This window comes from Adelges cooleyi, unplaced genomic scaffold, assembly GCF_023614345.1.
Source record: "Adelges cooleyi isolate 19-005CV unplaced genomic scaffold, UGA_ACOO_1.1 ACOO_flye_CR_arks_rails_tigmint_CR_PRNA_108, whole genome shotgun sequence".
NCBI classification, from domain to species: Eukaryota; Metazoa; Arthropoda; class Insecta; order Hemiptera; family Adelgidae; genus Adelges; species Adelges cooleyi.
The window spans coordinates 3,203,084-3,222,354 of record NW_026095761.1 but is presented as its reverse complement, the minus strand read 5'-3'; the positions used below and the strand labels follow the sequence as shown (position 1 = coordinate 3,222,354).

Here is a 19,271-nt window from a genome sequence, read left to right as displayed (position 1 = left end):
TTTTGGAGACACTTTGTTTTTTTTTACAATATTTAAAATTTTACTAAATATTTACTTTGGAAACCTAACCTACATGATATTTAATTATCTTTTTAAACTAAGAATAATTTGCTGAACATTCTGGTTGTTTAAATGTTTTGGAAAATTATGTTTAAACTTTAAGATGAATTATCCAAAACTGGATAACGACTAGTCAACATTTTCAGCGAATTATTCAAACGATTTTTTTAAATGAATAGGTAACAGTTTAAGTTTAAAAAAGTATTTAATATATTCCTCTAAAAATACTCAAAATTATAAAACAAAGTATAAATTATCGTTATTGTAAAACAACAAACCAAAATGTCTCAAAAAAAAGAAGAACTGCAATTATTTCAAGAGAAAACGAATGACTGTCCTTAATGAATCAATGCTATGGTTAGAGATTAAAATGTACGGTAAAATATGATATGGGCTACCAAAATTACCACACTGGCAAATATAGTATGGTATATTTTTCGTGGAAAGATTAAGATGACTCATCCATTAATCTATATTATGGTAATACCAGCTACAGTAATTCAATAAATCATACATAAATATCATTGTATATTCCTCGATCAATGTAAATGATATACGATGGGGAAAAAAACACCGGATTACATATTTACACATTAACCGCGACCATCTGTTGCAAACAGTGGTTATTGTACTATAAAATAAAAAATAATAATTATTATTATTACACAATTTTTTTTTATTTACGTTATTATTATCGTTTCGATAACGATGCGGCTGCCCGTACTCGGTTCATCCAGAGTCAATTTTTTTTAAAATATATTTTCTCAATTATTATTACCAACAAACCTACCGTATTTGGCCACTGACGTGGACTGGGCGCCATGCAAAAAAAAAAAAAAATAGGAAAGAAAAAACACTACTCGACCATTTGGTCACACCTTGACTCGAGTGGGTCGAATGGAATATTTCTCAAATGACGTCCAAGAAAATATTAAACGACCATCCGATTAACGACGTTGTTTAAGCGTGCAAAACAGCTTTTTTTCAGACTAAATCCTATTTCCAACACATTTTTAGTTTTTTGCACACTCAAACAGTCGAGAACGGTCTCTCTGGAGGTCGCCTGTATAGTAATCTTGAAAACTATATCTATAACTAATTCTATACTAGGAAGAGATAGTCAGGAATTTGTGTAACATTCATTTGCTCGTGATTTTAATACAACCCGTTCAAATCAGATTTGCTTTTCAATTTTTTTTTCAAACACACAGAGTTTGCACAATTGCTTGTCAAGTTTCAGGTGCAACACATTATTCACTAAAATTTATAGATCACCGATAACAGCTTTGTTCAAGAGTTATCGAACAAACTATTATGTAAACACTGAAATAAAATTAATACATCATGTTATTAGTAACTCTATGTATGCTAAACCAACTATATAAATTGTTTCAAGCCGAGTTCTGAACGGTACACACGGTACCGTTTATTTTTTATTAATCAATAACCAAAGTCGATCCCTTCGAAGCGGCCCATTCAAGTCTCCAACCAAACGGGGCATTGCCCTTTAGCCAAAGCGGTTATCCATCACTGTCAGGTACATAAGCGCTTCGACGCGGGCGTCCTACTCCATTAACTAATCTGGCAAACTCTCCGCCGAGTCATTGTTCGACCGCACTCACATAATGTATATAATTAACATCTATCCAATCAGTGTATTGTATATGGACATGTATGTAAAAAATAACTTCTCACACTTGAGTTTTGTTTTCGATAGAGACCATGTATGGATTAACTGCAATAATTATGCGTTCCGGAGTCGGTTGATAGTGGAAAATTCCCTATTGAGGTTTGATAACGATATAAACGTCTTTGCTTTTGCCTAATTCATCACGACTAAGCGTTGGCCGCCTTAAAATAATTATTACCATCAAACGTTGTCATTAACCGCATATCCGTCCGCTTGTTCAACTGCTAATAAAAAATAGATGTTTTTATGGTATTCATTTTTTTAACTAAAATTTTTAGCTCGCTAGGACAGAATATTAATTCAACTCTGGACCAAAAGAAAATTGCATATTATTATAAAACAACGCCCATCGGAAATTCGCATACACCCATTATCGTCCCGCATGTTAAACGTGCTGGTGTTTGGCCGGACGCTACCCACATGGTCCGTTTGGCAGTGTACAATATATATATATATATATATAGATTATATATACAGTTTTTTTTTTAATATAATACAATAATTATTATCGCGACGCGGAGGCGGGAACGGCGAACAGGAGGCGTACCGTGCGTGGGCTCGTGTTATGCTAAACGACTGTGCGAATGATATTACATATATTAGAATGTAATAACAATAATAATGTATTAGAAGAGGATAGCACACACAAACACACACTTAAGGCGTAGGTCGAGAAATCCTTGCGGATCTCTCGACGGCGTCGTCCGCGGCCTACGCGGCGTTTGGGCAAAATCGCAGACCTCTGAGGTCATCAAACCACCTGTATACCGTGTGTGTGTATACTGTTACAATAAAGCCCATCCGGCCCTCGATGTCATCCAGAAAAGTCTGGTTATTTCTTCAGCGAAACAGACTATGCAAAATTATAATAATGGTACCTATAATGCTGGCACCGAATCGCCCGCGGTTACGGTCTGGTTAATCCTTTGGAATTTTACATAGAAATAAATAAGTTTTTCGGTCTGAGTAACGTGGTAGTTTCTCTGTGAGTTTTTCTGTCGCCAATCTGTCCGATTTCCAAACGAATATAAACACACCGACCAAGGAAGTCGATCGTTCGAGCAACTCTAATTCGATTACAATACATATTATTATTTGAAAAACTTCTCGTTCCTCGGCGTTTATAATAATAATAATAATAATAATAATTTCCAAATGTCTCGCATTTGTTGTCCAAGTGATTCGGTTTCATACAAAACGCGCATAAATTCTATTATTCCCGCTTGTCTAAATAATTAGACATCCCGCAACAATGGTTCGACCGAGAACTGAGCCCATAAAGTCTTATTAGCGTACCGTCAGTCGTAAAACGCATTCCTTTGGCCGGCCAGTGTCCGAGCAAGCAGCAATAATACTATTGTACAACATAATTTAAGTCGCATTGTACCCAACCGCACGGTGATGTTTACTTTAATTTAATTACTAAGCAAATAAATTGAAGAACAGAAAAAAATTACAAGCTTTACCGGACGGTCGCATAACAAGTTATACAAAATTCAACTCGTTCAAAACCGTCGACCTCGCTTAACACAAATGCTATTATATATACTTACTACAGCTGTACCTAGATAACATTTTACTTTCTTGATTTAATTAAAAATTAATGAAGTAATTTTATGGTAATTTAAATGAATAAAAACTGTTTAAGAGCTTGTTGTGAGTTGAGAAATAAAGAAAACGCTACACAATAATAGTGAGATCGCATGATATAATTTGTCTTAGCTTTGTATATAAAATAATATACAGGTAGATCGAATTTCACACCCATGCGGTATAATATGATTTCAATTAATAAAAAGTCTGCGTGTTACATCTTAATATAAACGTTTCATTCTTCAGTTTCTCATAAGAGATAAAAAGTCGATTCTAAGTTCATTAGAAAGATCTTGTCAATCAAATACACGATAAAAATTAAATAATTAAAAACCTATTATTATTCTGAAATCGATGAATGTATTTTGTTATTTAGAGACTTATTACAATCTCCTTGACATGTAGAAGTTCACTGAAACTGTTTTTTGGACTTAATCTGATATAGTTCATTGACTACAGAGCTTTAAAGTTGTACACCATAAAAAAACATTTCTCCTGCCCCTAAATTTTCATACTTTTTCAATTAATCGCTTAATAATAAAAGATAGTTTCATAAATAATAGTTCTCCAAAAATTAAAAATCAAGGAAGACTACATGTCGTGCCCTACTTGGCTAGCGTTTTAATTTTTTTGGGACACAGACAAATATTATCTTACCCTGCGATTGTGGATTTGCATAATTTTATTATCAGTATATCACAACTTGTCCCTGCATACAGTTTTTGGCAAATATATTCTTTCAATTACGTTTCGAATAATTGGACAGGTAACCATAAAATTGTGGTGGTTTATTAATTTATTCATACGATTAGTTTTTAACATTATACTCGGTAAATGAATACATGAAATATCCTACATTGCATTGGAAACGCCGACGAGATTATCTTGAAAGAATTTTCTCTGCCATAAAAAACAACAGAGTTTTTTTTCTTATAATAAAATCACGTAATAATTACCAGCGAGCCGGAATCACTACCGAAACATAATATAGTTAACAACGTTTGTCGATGGTAAAGATAAGAATTCAATTAACGCGCAGGTGTTTGGTAATTTAAATAATTTTAATGTTTCGAGTTCGAAAGCAGTGATAGGAAATCACAAGCCTAGACCAACTCTACGGAAATCTATCGCGGTTAGTTCTGACACTTGGATCTTTGACACGACACTAATGTCTTGGTGCGTTCAACTCTCCAAAACATTTGCATTAAAATTCAATTCGACCGGTTTGTTCGATTGTGAATTACTACTTAAGTAGTGTACTGTAAAGGTTTTTTTTTTTTAAGCTGATCAACAGCTACAAGTCGACTACATAGAGATACAACTACAGGGTCGGTGCAAATGAAATGGGTTCTTTATTATTATTATTGCATGGTAGTGTCGACGACGTCGCTTTGCCAGCACACACGCCTTGAGACCGCAATGACCGAATTCCACGTGCCCTTACCTAACGACCGGTCGGCTCTTGTGGAAGAAGACTGTCACCGGTTTTTCAAGCTTTCCGCACCGGGCGAACTAGGCAATATTTTATACCAAACAACCGACATTATGCAACCTTGGTGTCTGGCCGGGGGTGCATACCGCGGAGTGCAACGGTGCATACAAATTGGATACCCGCGTCTGGAATCTTCTTCTTATTTCGCTTTTTTATTACATTTATGTTGTTGCTTTTTTTTTTATTGATACAACGTCCGTCGATAAAAAAAAAAAAAAAAACGTCAACGACAAACCGACGATATTTATTTGTACCTATAAGAGATGTACACACACACATGTATAATACCTGGTGGAAATTATCATACGGTTTTTTCCTGTATATGTTATTATATTTTGTGCTCCGACCAAACGCACTTAAAACGTTGACTCGGAAAATTAATGCTAGGGGTAGGGGAAATAATATAAACGTACATTGTCGTCGACAGAGTTTCCATTTTAATTTTAATCGCGCCGAAGAAAGCAAAGAAAATATTACTGTGTGCAGTTGAATAACCAGACCAGAGGTACTGATCCGTGGTACGATATTTACAATACAATTGTGTGTAGTTTCACAAACTCGGTGTGGTTTTTTTATTCCATAAAACTCGCCTTATTTCTTGTCAAAACGTCGAAACCGCACGGATTTACATTGCAACGGCATTTACCTATATATAAATATAATATATATTTTTGTTTGGAGTCTGTGTAAAACACTCGGCGGTTATACAACTGCAATTCCGACAAAAAAAATTAATGCAAAATATATTTGACAAAAACGGTTCACTTACAGCCGATGACTGTAGCTAAACTTGCCTTGACGATATCTGGTTTGACCCGATCGTTAATTATGTATTGATTTGTTTTTTTACAAAAAAAATATATATATATATATACATATATAACATCATAATAAAAAACGAGTATGCAGTATTCTACTGAGATTGAATGTCGGTTGTGGACTATATACTTGATTTCTTCAGTATTTTTTTAGTCGGGTAAATTAAGAAATGTCACTCGAGTCAACAAAATATTCAATCGACCTTGAAATAATTTAAAACTTAATAAATTACAGATATTCAAAACGTTTTCAAGCCAAAATTTACCACTGAAGCCGGTTAAAACGCAAATAACGGTTTTAACAGCTTACTAGTTAATTTTTAACTTGTAAAAAAACATTTTTAAGTTATTCTTTTTTGAAACGATATAAAATAAAGTTCAAGGAACTAAACGTTTGTATCGTTCCAAAAAGCATAACTTGATTTTAAAACGTTTTTTATTAACTTTTTCTTTTTTACAAGTTCAGTATCGGTTGTAAACAGGAAATCATACTTGACCGTTCTAATACTGAACAGACATGCATACGATTAGTCAAGTAACATCTTACATATTGTCTTGTTTAAAACCAAAATGGTATTATTTTCATTTAAACACCGGTACGTTTTAGGCCCGAGGATCTGTGGTGTTTGGTGTTACGAATCATTGACTTGGCCAGCCTTGACGATTCACACCGAGTGCGATTTTCCTTTCCACTTGGCTTCAATTTGCAGTTTCCCAATATTAGTGTTATTACACATTTACAAGTTGCCATACCGTTTAGGTACCGCAATAACTGCATGTACATACACAGTGGTCGGTTAATAGTGACGTGACGACTCTTTGCTACGTGCACGAGTGTTGTTCCTTACAAGGTATCGCTCTGAATCGGCACACGACCGGTAAAAGTGAACGTTTCTGCCCGGGGGCGACCCTTTTTTAAAAATATGTAAATCGTTAGTGAAAATCATAAAAAAACATTTTAAACGTTTTTTTTTTTTGAAATCCAAAAACCTCGACCGACGATCGTCGCCATCGCTGCTGAGAAGGTATTGGTTTTGAAAATAATGTGACTAATTTCTTGAGTGGAGGTAGATCTGTGGTGTGGGGCTATAATATATATGTACAACTTCCGATCAACCCTAATCGTATCCACCCCAATACCAAAAAATACATTTTCACGAGTACATTACTGTCATTGCGAATGCAACGGTTTTATCGATAATTATATTTCAACCTTTTCAATATGGATTCGCGTCGAACCGTTTATTTAAATGTGTTTTCATCGCCTGACCTGTGACATACACCCCCCCCCCCCCCTCAAAATGCCCCGATCTCACTTTACCGAATTAATTTTGGTTTTTTTTTTCACAGGATTGTTTTGTTTTCATCTAACCCGGGCGCGGTGGTAGCTGTTGTTAATTAGTATTTTCGCGTTTGTTGCGCCGCGCATTCCCGTCGGTCGGCGCTTTTGATATGGAAAAATAAAAACCCCAGGATCAAATTAATTAGCCGGTAGATTAAAAACAACCATAACACTATGATACTTCTCGAGGCTTGTCATTCGTACCGACAGTCGTAGGTATTCAAAAATTATACAATTGTAGAATCAGTACATCCGGCCTAATGATTCGCGTATCCCACCGCGGTCGGCTTGTTGCTGTGTAAGATATTGTACTATTATTCGTGATCGATACAATACAGCGGATTAATTATGCAAGAAAAAACACACTGTCTCCGGTCCGAGGCGATATCATATATACATTATGTTATCCAACTATCTTTGCCGTTACCGTTGTTGTTGTCGGCTCGTTAAGCTGTTGGCGTGTGGAAGAGCTCAACGGGGCGTTATAGTCGCCGGCAGAAGACAATCACATTTTGACTGAAAAAAAAAAAAACAATAGTCGTCGCCGATTAACGAGACCGATAAAGCATAATGTAAGCACAAGCATAGGTTATATTGATATTGTACTCTCGAGGCGTTTGCGGCCTCCCAGCTCGAAGATGGGTTGTGCACGTCGTGATGCGCTATTGTGTCGATTGCCACAGTATCATATGGATAATAATATTATATTGGTATACCGGGATGATTATCCGGCACGTTATGTAGTTACCAGTAGTGGCCAGTAGTAGGTGCTGCAAGCAGAAAAGACAGCCGTCCATCAACGGCTGCTAATAATAATAAGATAATATGCTTGCGTGGAATATTGTTCTCGCGTCATTAGATGTGTTTTTTTTATCATTATTATTATTTATCAAAACAATTTTTTTCCCGCTTCTATTCTAAACTCGTTTTCCGATTTTGGTCGTTTCCAGCGTGTAAGGAAATTATCACGTGCCGTCGCGTCTCTTGTTTTCCCAGCACACAACAATGGAACGACGGTTCGTGTGTGTGCGCCTATATAATATCGTAGTATCCTTGACGCGTCCGTCCGTCCCCGGCAGACTTCCTACTAGGTTTTGCGTACAATGTGCGCACGTAAAAAAGTCCTATGAAAAAATAATAAAATAATATCAATCTCCAAAGCTGATTCAATCCGTATATGCAATTAACCGACGACGACCGAGCCTCGTATAAAGGGTTGACCCTGAAACGTGCGATGGCCGTCTTCGACCGGAATACCATTGTACCAGCCGACGTTCTCAGCCTTGACTTAACGTCGATTTGATTTGGGTATCGAAAGGCCATCATCGCCGATGGGCTTAAGTCGCGCATCGAAAGACCACAAGGCCACACTTACCGTTTTATGGTACATCGGGAAGTCTTACTGACCACTTACGACTATATTCGAGCATTCAATTGCAATTGACGGAAACTGATGAATTAAGAATGTTTGCAAGTCAGGCGGTATAACAAAAAAAAAAATCCGAAGAAGCAGTGCTTAAAGTCAATATATAGTATGATCACAAAAGGCAGTGTGTCGTATGCCAAAAAGCTGGCAATTAGATTGGCTGCAAATGTGGATCACATTTGTCATTAAAAGGCGATTTTGTGTTATCAGGGAATTGATAAGATTATTATAGAAAATGGTAATAGGGGCTAAGAAGTATAAATGGCTGACTATGTCTTCGGCATAGTCCTCAATTGAAGATTCTTTTACTCTGGAAATTTGTGAGAGCTCGAACTTCCTTAGTCTTCTTCCTGGATCCAAGCCGCTGTTTGTACTTTGTCGACATCTTCACGGGCGTTAAGTAATCATTTCAGCGCATATACGGATTGTAAAATTTGTAATCGCGGTGGCACGTCCCGTTATGTGTGATGCGGTCGTCGCAGATGTTTCTATTCTAATTGACAAAGCCACGAACCGCAAAGTCATGCCGTCGCTTATGAGCGCATAGTTATCTCTCGGTAGTTAATTTATTCACGGTTATTATATTACATTTTTACCACGCCAGAGACCCGTTTGTCCTCAGCGGCGACCCGTCTGCCAAGTAGTCTGACAGTCGTCGGTGCCGGCAAAGATGTGCTAGCATGCACCTATAAGATGATGCTACGGCATGGCGCGGTTCTCCAACGGTGTTTCCGGCCGCGGTCGCCGGGTGTAATGGCACGATTTGTACGCATGATCCTCGATTACCATAACTCGGTACACATGCGCCAACTTCCCCATTGTGATTTGTGTGTGCCCGGGCTAACCTGCACGTCCAAGGTCGTGAAAACGAGTCCATTTCACCGAATCTTACACCCGGAGTCGTCCTCCGAAGCAAAGGTCTGTGCTATCACTCTAGCATAACGGCAAACATTACCACAACCTGAAGACCGTAGCCATAAAATAGAAGTGACTGAGCGTAGTAGCCGTTTGTAGATGGGGGGTGTAGAGATGCAGCGAATTGGTCACTTTTGATTGGCTACTGACTTGTTGCTCAGTTTTGATTGGCTACCGACTTGTTGCTCAGTTTTGATTGGCTACCGACTTTGTGGTCACTTTTGATTGGCTACTGAACGGTACATGTGCGGAAACCGGCACTGCGTATTGGTTTCTGCGCGCCTAACCGTTCTCTCGTGAGACAGAGCAGGCATACGAGTGTAAACGGTTTGACCCGACCGGGCTTCGGTCAGTCACAAATACTGGCGGTGCCGTTAATTATTACTGTTGTCCTACGCCGCGGGAAAGAGCGTTGGACACGATAGTAATTATATCAGAATCACCATCGGTAATGACGGCCGCCACGGATTTACACGGAGTCATCCGAACAAACGAGACCCGGCGAAACTGACACTTATAGGAGATCTGATCCGTGGACGTGCCCGCTGTCGCCGGCCGAGCTCGGAGCCGTTGATGGAATCTTTAACTAACGCTGGTTTACAGACATAGGGATGACAACGTAACATTGTGCATGCGGCTTTATTCTAAATGATGATGTCGGCACTGCTGCTGATGCTGCCGGTAACAACCGTGTGAATGTGTCTCTATCGCGGCTAGTGTATAAAAAGTGTGTGTGTGTGTGTGTGTGTGTATTCGAGTCGCACGGTGGTGGAATAATTTAAACCGACCGAATCGTTATCATCGTCAGACGGACACACAATGGCAATGGTAACGTGTACACACACATGACACAGGTGGTGTAGTTGCAAGTTGGAACTTTTGGTCGATCAGCTCGAGGTGGAATCGTCGAAATTAAGTAATACCGGTCACGGGTTTTTGGATCGTGCGTCGGCCGAGAAATAAAAACCCACATGATATAATAGACAAGAACGCGCGTACCAAATAAAATATTATAGCGGTTGTCCTTTATAGTAATAATAATATAAATATTAAATGCGTGCGCCGGGTACCAGTTGGCGGTGTGACCAAACATGGTCGGGACCGGTTGATTTAGCATTATCTAACCAGATACTTTATCTCCCTTTCCACACACACGCATACATACACACATACAACGGCGGTAGGATTACGTGCACCTTTTTTTTTTTTTTTTAAAGTTTTTTTATATTTTTCTCTCTGTCTCTCTCTCTCGCAGAACGTCGTCATACGGTCAAGGCGCACACGGTCCTCTCCTGCGAACGGGCCTGAGTATATATAAGTAATAATAATAACAACAACAACAATATTGCTAGCATGGGGCAAAGATCAAAGTTCAAACAACTCGCGGTTCATCGGCCCTGTTATAATATTATACCCGCTACTATACCGCACTAATATAATATATACCGTAATAATAATAATAATATACTGTTCGACGTTGTTGTACATACATACTATAGCCATACTCCTACTACTACATCTTGTATACGCTGTATATAGGTACGTCGCCACCGTTAATCCGGTCTTGTACCGATAGAGGACCGCACTTGGGTATAAGACCCACGCGGCGTTATTAGATAATAATACGTTATAATATTGATGATCCAATCTAGTCGTGGATAGCAAAATAAAAATCAATCAATAGGTACCGGTGATTATCGTAGAAATTACTGTAAGTAATTTGCCCTTTTCGAAACGCACAACGTCGTCGTCGATGGTCGGAAATACATACTTTGTATCTACCGTTAGTTATGGACTTGGGTCTTCAAACAATACCACTTGATATACATAGGTGGTTCCAGGAACTGAGTGATATAGTAAAACACTATTTTGGTTCTATTCTAGAAATGTCGGATACTCAAGTTAGAGAAGGAATTTTAAATAGCTTATAAAGTAGTAATTTTTTTGTAAGCCGTTTTATTTTTAAAATATATTAATATTTTAGGTGAAATATTTCAAAGTAAAGAAATAATTTTAAGTAAAGCGCCAGGAACGATTAAAAGTGCTATAAAAAAAAAAAACTTTAAAACATAAACAGAATGATGAGTCATTAGAATATTTTTAGAATCAACTGATAGCATTTTCTAAGGAGTTTTAACTAAACCTAGATATTACAACCAGTGTATAGAAAACACATAACAATATTATTCCTGTGGCCACTAGTACCAGCTCCGAAGGAACTTTTTTGGGCTGACAGAAGAATAAAAAACATTGCCTGGATCTTCGAAGGAACCTGGATCGTTTGCCGTGACGTCATTCAGACTATGACCGTGTCCGGCGTGTAACACAATATTAGTATTGTGTCCATTTGTATGTCATCCGTGACCACAGTCAATTCATAAAACCGACCACACCTGATAACGACAGTAGTGAAAACAAATCACGAACAATACCCTCTTGTATACACGAATCATCGGTTGTACACACACACACATTATATATATTTATGTATTGAATAGTAGTTTAAATCGAGGCGTTAAGTAGTTTTGGAAAGTCGTAAAACTGTCAACGTATGCGGTTTGATTTTTAATAGTATATATATTTTTTAAATTGTATTAAAACACTTGCCATACTTTGTGGTGCTGAAAAGAGCATAAAAAAACGTATCAGTATTCTATGGGATGCATTTAATGTTTTACCATTTCCCGGATTAAAACGAGGTGCAAATTTCCAAGACGTTTCAAATTCTGAGAAACGAGGAAATGTTGATAATCGAAAAACAACTTAACTATTTTTGGGTATGTTCACTTCAGTCAATCATTCCAATAGGAAACTCTTGGCAGTTGACGTACGAGATAAACTAACCAAAAACAATATTATAAATTACAATTAATACAAATCTAAGAAGTACGATAATTAATTATTATCCATGACAAAAACGGATAGTTAATTACAGTAATATTATTAAACATTGTGTATGTACCAAATAAAAGTCAATAATCCGATAATGAGACATGGCTAGCCGATAGACGGGTAAGGTTAAAACGGCCATTAAATATTATTTAATGTACTCCTAGTTTAAAACTACTCAACCGGAATCTGGTGCCGTTTTTATTTTAATTAGACGTCTCGTGACGCATTTTCGCCGAAATTTCAAGTATTTGCTGTAAAAAAATATTTATGAACAAAATGACTCAACTACTCGATGACAAACCCGTCGCATGCAAACCGGACCAGAAGCCGCCGAGATCAACAGTACTATAATATAGTGAACATTTAAGAAAAAATCGGGGCTGTTATTTTTATTTTATTCAATTATAAAATATGTATACATATTTTTCGGCTTTTGCCTTATAGTGCCCCGTTAAATCTTAAAATTCGCCCACCGTACCTAACCTAACTTATAGTAATAATTAAACATTCCGTTGATTCATCATGTAAAATATATTCTTCTTTATAAAAAAAAAATTATATTTCTATGATATTTGTTCTAACCTAACTGTGATTTTGAGTTACTGCACTCACAAATCGTTCAGGAGAACGTTCTTATTCGGTTCTCGAACGCATTATAACAGCTGTTATCCCTTTTGAACGTAGAAAATTCGATTATTCAAAGCTTGAGCTGATAAGATACTAACCGGATTTGCCACCACAATGTCTAGAAATCCATTGACAATTATTTTTTTATTACAAATAATTAATAAAAAAAATTGACATTTACTAATTAATAATTAAAGTAGAATTTTTTTTTTTTGTATTCTGTTTGTTTTTACACAATTTTTTCAATGTATCCAGTTGTACTAGAGTCTATGCGAGGGGGCAAAACTTCCTCATTTGTTGTTTATGAATAAAAAATTGACAATAAGGGCCCCAATATATATAGGCCTTGAGGGGGGGGGCAATAAATCTCTTAATTCGGCACTGGCTGATAACTTCAAGGCGATAAAAACGTCGATATTGTTTTCACTTAATTGTCCGGACGTTAAATATTTCGCTCTACAACAGCTGTCCATCTAACTAGTGTTCTGTTATAATACACATTAGTATGGTAATTTAAACATGACACACGTCGTTGGTACACACCGATACACGCCTATTAGACATATTTTTGGAACGTCTCATTCAAGCAGAAATCCACAATCTTTACCGCCTCGGCCTTGGACCACGCCCCAAGGTTTTCGTCCAAAGGTATCCAGAACCGACCGACCGTAAGGGAAAATGTTTGACCTTTTTATAATATTATGTATTTCATATAGCTATATAGGACGTTTTACATCCTTAATGTAGCGCTCAATTTATTTAATGTAAGTCGTATCGAATGGCTCATCCAATAAAATAGTGTCATGTGAGATAATATTATATTCTAAAGAAAATATGTCGTAACAAAAATATTTAGTTATTAAAAAATAATAATTTATTATTTATTAACAATATTATGATATATGTCGAATCGACATCAAAACATCAATTATTGGCACTGTGTTGATTTACAAATTGCATATTTTACGTTTTGTTAACAGTCATATTATAATGAATGACATTATGGAAATGGCTGATTGTAAACCGAAAAAGTCTAAAGCGCTTTACTTAAAACTAGCAACTTTGAAGCAACTTCAACGAGTTCTAATCATGTGCATAATAACTAATTTGTATAGAAAAATTAGAAATGTTAAAAAAATGCATTTCCATCATATTTCTTATTCGTATCGCCCGATCGTCGAAACTAAAAAAAAATATGTACCATACGAATTATTATTATTAATGGTAAACACTTTTGTTACCTATTTTTACACGTCATAGTTATTACAATCATTTTTCGTTCAGCGAACACTTACCGCGGGCTGCTATTGTATAAGCTTGGACAGCATAAGGGGGGCATGGGGGGAGAGTTTTACCTGGCTGCAAGCCGTTTTAAATTAATGGTTTTATAACAGCTACTATTATGTTATTATTATTGTGTCGCGTGTGTTCCTGAGGTCACATTCGATGGTGCCTATTGACAATGAACTATGATCAGTTTAATAATATTAGGTACACTTGGGCTTGGGCTACACCTATGGCGCTCACATAATAGTCGACGGTTGTTTTATCGAATCCGACTTGGGCTGAACTAAAAAAATCTAAGTTAAAAATAATAAACTAATTTAGTTTATGCGACCAAACTGATTAGTGGTGCCGTTTAAATAAAAGTTTATCGAATATAGCTGTTTGTGAAATACCGTATTTTAGTGTCAAATGTATCCGAGAATTCCATCCTCCAACTAAAGTCCAAAAGTATATCCGTCTCTTAACTTGCAATTAACGATTTAATTTTTCAACAGTTATTTACATATTTAATTACTCAGAGGAGGTTTAAGAAATTCAATTTTAGTACAATCTTCAGTGAATATTTTCTAAGGGACTTAGTTTTTATTTTCCAAGCACAAAAGTATATTATATTTCATTATTCGATGTGATTATATAGTTTTATTGGGTTAACTACGTCCCGTTCATGAAATTGCCATCGACGGGCTCTTTAATAGTATTGTTTTTAAAAATACGGTGAAATCTACGGAAAACGTTATAGTCAAATTGCTTGTTCCAATTCGACGGCGGACGGAGGTTCGAATTTTCAGTTTACATCAACTACATTTTGTCATTAAATCTCCAAGATGGATATCTTAAAATCCGTTTCGGTCGCACAGATATGTATGTATGTATGTAGCACGTAATGATCACCGTGTGTTAGTGTCGTTGTAGTTGTCGTTATTACTTATTATATACACGTTATTGCCGGGTACAGTAGTGGTGTCTTGGGGCTTTTTTTTTTTTTCCTTTATTTTTATTATTATTATTATTTCCTTTTGACACGACCCGACATCCCGCAACAGAGGTAGTGGCGCGCGGCATCGGCGACAATAAAACGTAAATGGCTGTTATTAGATAATTGCACGGTTCGGAAGCGGCGGCGGCACCGTGAGAATAAGAGATTACCTACGGACCATAGTAATAGTAATAATAATATGACCGGGATGAGACTATAATATGGCCCGAGCTTAACCGGCGCTTACGGGGGAGTGGGGGGGGGGGTTCATTTTACTTGGAAACTCGGAATTACACGAGACAAATATGCTATCGGACGGCAACGAGCATTGTTAATGTGCGGCGGAAGCGTGCGTCCGCGCCGCCAAGACACAACAGGTACAGATACTAAGACCAGAAGTCTTCTTCTCAGTCTACTGTCAACAGAAAACAACATGTTGTTTGTAATCGGTTCGGCGAACGCAATCGACACAGCACGAGGGGCAGTGACTATATCGCGGATTTACTGCGGTCGAAAGGCGCCGAGTGTATAGACTTGTGTCAACCGCAGAAAGCATACCATCGTCCTGACAGAATTTTGCAGCAATTAAACGCTTCAATTTTAAAAAAATAGAATATTCTTAACGAACCGTCTTACACAACGAGTCAATCGTACATTAGTACTGTTGAAAACACATCTCGGTACAACACTTCCAAGAAACGGTAGAACTCGGGACCATTAACTTTGCCCATCTTAAACAACCTCGGAACAGTCAAACTATGTGTTCAAACATTTTTAAAAAATCACCCAGTTATCGAAAGAAGAGAGGAAGCGATATTAATGAGTGATAACACCTTATCACCTTGGAACCTAAACCAACATGGGACTCGTGCAGAGATAACCTTTCCCATTAAACACAATAATATTATCATGATCGGCTGCCTCAAGTATACTCATATAAAAGCAGAGTAATAGGTAACCTTTGATGTCGAAGCCTTCACAAAAAAATGAAAATAAATTAAAAGTCTACAAGCGAGAAGCCAGAAGTAGACTGTTTCTCCAAACCAAAACTAAGATCCTCCCCCCCTTCCTACCTTTACGAATAAAAATTGATAGGTTTGCAGCATATTTTGGGTACGGCAAAAATATCAGATTTGTCAATGTGCGTCATTGGTCGTACATAAGTAGCACTCGACATCTTTTTATATTATTTGATTTTTTTTAACGTTGACTTTAATGGACCGTGTAAAGATGATCTCGCGGTACCCGCCGCTAAAAGCGTACTCAGGAGGTCAATAACTTGTGTGCGACCGAAATTAGCGAAAATAAAAATCATACAAAAAAATAAAATAGTAATAAGTCACGTTTTTCGTGCGGAATAAAAAAAAACTCTAAAAGACTCAAGTAAAGATCATAACTGCATCAGGTTATCAGTTTTTAACGTTTTATAACTTACAATTAGGTACAATGATAATTTATTATTTCCAAGTAAAATTTTTCAATTTCTTCAACCGGTCATTTTCGAATTGCATAATGTTAATACAAATATAAGTTATTTCCATACCTATACTGCATTGCAAAATAAATGAACTATGTACAATATTATAGTTGTGTAAAAAATCAAACTCACGGTACATTGCAACAAACGTATAGTTTTCAATTGAAAATGGCAATAGTAAATAATATTGTCTTATGGAGATCTTTAAATGATAATATTTTCGTTGGGAAAACACAAAGAATTGAGTTATTTTTCCAAAATAAGTAAATAAATTATTAGATTTTCCATAATTATATCATGCACAAAAAAATGTATGTAATTATATAACATAAATATTAAATATATACCTACAACGAAAAGTGGAAATTAATCAAGTAGACTATATTTTTCTACGAATTAGCTTATAACTTATTATTATGTTTTTAATAATAGTTTTTTCTAGGCTAACTACATTTATTATTTGGTTATTACTAGTTGTTGTTTAATGATATCTCCGACAATATCCGTAACATTACAACCCGACGGTGGAAGGAAAACACGATATGTTATACTGCTACAAATTATAGCAATGTATGTTCCAAAAAAAATGATGTTTTACCGACCGGGTCAATGTTTATAATTAATGATATATACATTTTTTTTTATTAGTGCACTTTATCCTAAAATTGTTAATTTGAAAACAATTTTTTTTTAAGACTTAAGGCTTCCAATTTAATAAGAATATTTTTCCAAACTAAATGACTATTTCAATGGTTTGGAAAACTATTTTCTAAGGCCGGATCAAGAGACTACTATGCATCAACCTTGTAAATTTAACATTTATGAACCTATTTTAAACAGTATTATTTACTTTTACAGTATTGCTTATTTTTTAAACTTATTTTACCCAAATAGTTCCTAAACAGCAATGTAAAATATGAATTTAGATATCAAAAGTATTATGGACATTTTTAAAAAATATTTTCTCGTCCAAAAATAAAACAAAACATTTCAAAAATATAAATATTTTTTTTGTTTTAATTAATAAATCCATTGAAAGCTATTTTCCATACAATAACTGTTTCAAGCAAACCCAAAGCTTGTGTCGCATTTCGCGAATCAATTGAGTCCCACTTACCGATTTTTTTCTAGTAATTATTTCAACAGAACAAACATTTATCTATGAGCTGTCCTCGTTAACAAGTTTAACGTTTTTGCCTTCCCCTTTGGATGATCTCTTTAGACCGTATATCTCTATATCTCTATATCTACGGTGAGCCCTTTTAAAGGGATTTTTAAGGCATTGGCATAGTAAGACAACATTTTTTTTTTTTTAATATAAATACTTTTATAAAAGTATAAATACTTAACGGTAGCTACAACGTCAAAATAGTCACCCCCCTGTCCGTTATGGATTTTTTTTTTAATATTTAGCTGTGTTTTGCGTTGTGGTAAAAAATGTCAAAAATATGGTATAGTCTTTCAATATGAAGTAGTCTTTAACTTTATCAAATATATCCATTCGATCACTGTATATTGTAATATTATTATTGTTTTCGGGCACCTATATTGTAAATACATAAAATAATGAAAAATAACTTACCTTTTGGGGAGGGGTAATCCTTCGGATCTCTCGGCGTTTCGTCACGTGGGATCACGGACGGGGACGGAGCATTTTTTTTTTACCGGTCGTCCAAATATGATATTATTAAGGTTTGAGGAAAAATAACCAAAAAAAAAAAATGTCTTAAGGAGCGAAAAAAAATTGATTTTCAGTAACGGCGGCGACGGCCCAGCACGCGCTGGGTGGTTTTTTTTTTTTAATTTTTTTATCGGTTTCTATATTGTTATTATTATTATTGTTGTGTACACGGTGCCGCCGAATGAACGAACAACTAACACACACACACACCGCACTGCATAAAACGCGTATCCGATGAGCGCAACATCGCCGAACGTACTATAAGCGCACCGTGTGGACTCTTCGTCACAGGTATCTCCCGCGACCGCAGACCCCCACCCGCACCTTACACAATATAATAGGTACGCTTGCCGCCGGTTCACCTGGCTAGGCCGACCGTCTGTCTGGCGCACACCTCTGTGATAATGTGTGTATAATGTATATCAGGCCCCGCTGCTGTGTGCACATTACCGGTAGTGGTTTTCGCCAATAATAACACATAAATGGTACCGCATACGTTTAATTAACTTTTTTAATTGAGAATAATGTACTTGAAAAAATTCCACCGGTCGATAACTGGTTTTGGATAAGTATTTTTGAAGTTTCGAGTATAGGGCAGGAAGAAAGGTGGAGTGTAGTATATTTTTATCTGCGCGCACTTCTCAATCCTATCCTAACTTTTAAACTCTTATCAACCAGTCAACGTTTTTAGTACATAATTCTCAATTTCATAAAGCTTATGAAATGTATGCGTTGTCATTTAAGTTTTAAAAATTGCTAACGAAAAAACTAAGTTAGAAGGGGGTAAAAACAAAAAACATTGTGAAAAATTGAGATCGTATTGTATAAAAACACTAAAAAAAAAATTATATCTTTATAAACCCTATGAGATATTGAGTGATTCACGGTAAAATGAGCGCCCTGTATGTACAAGAAGCGATAAACAAAGTATTTTTGAGAAAATTGCATTATATGTTATAATATGTTCCATTCTAGATCTACCTTCGGTCTAATTT

General features: G+C 36.2%; 1 protein-coding gene across 1 annotated transcript in view; it reads right to left on the bottom strand.

Annotated features, from left to right (window-relative positions):
* The window catches only part of LOC126847462 (uncharacterized), a 46,106-nt gene extending 27,559 nt beyond the window's left edge, over positions 1-18,547 (bottom strand). The window contains exon 1 of the mRNA XM_050587702.1: positions 18,178-18,547. The gene's annotated coding sequence lies outside the window, so the exon portion shown is untranslated. The remainder of the gene's footprint in view (positions 1-18,177) is intronic.
* Positions 18,548-19,271: the final 724 nt, after the last annotated feature.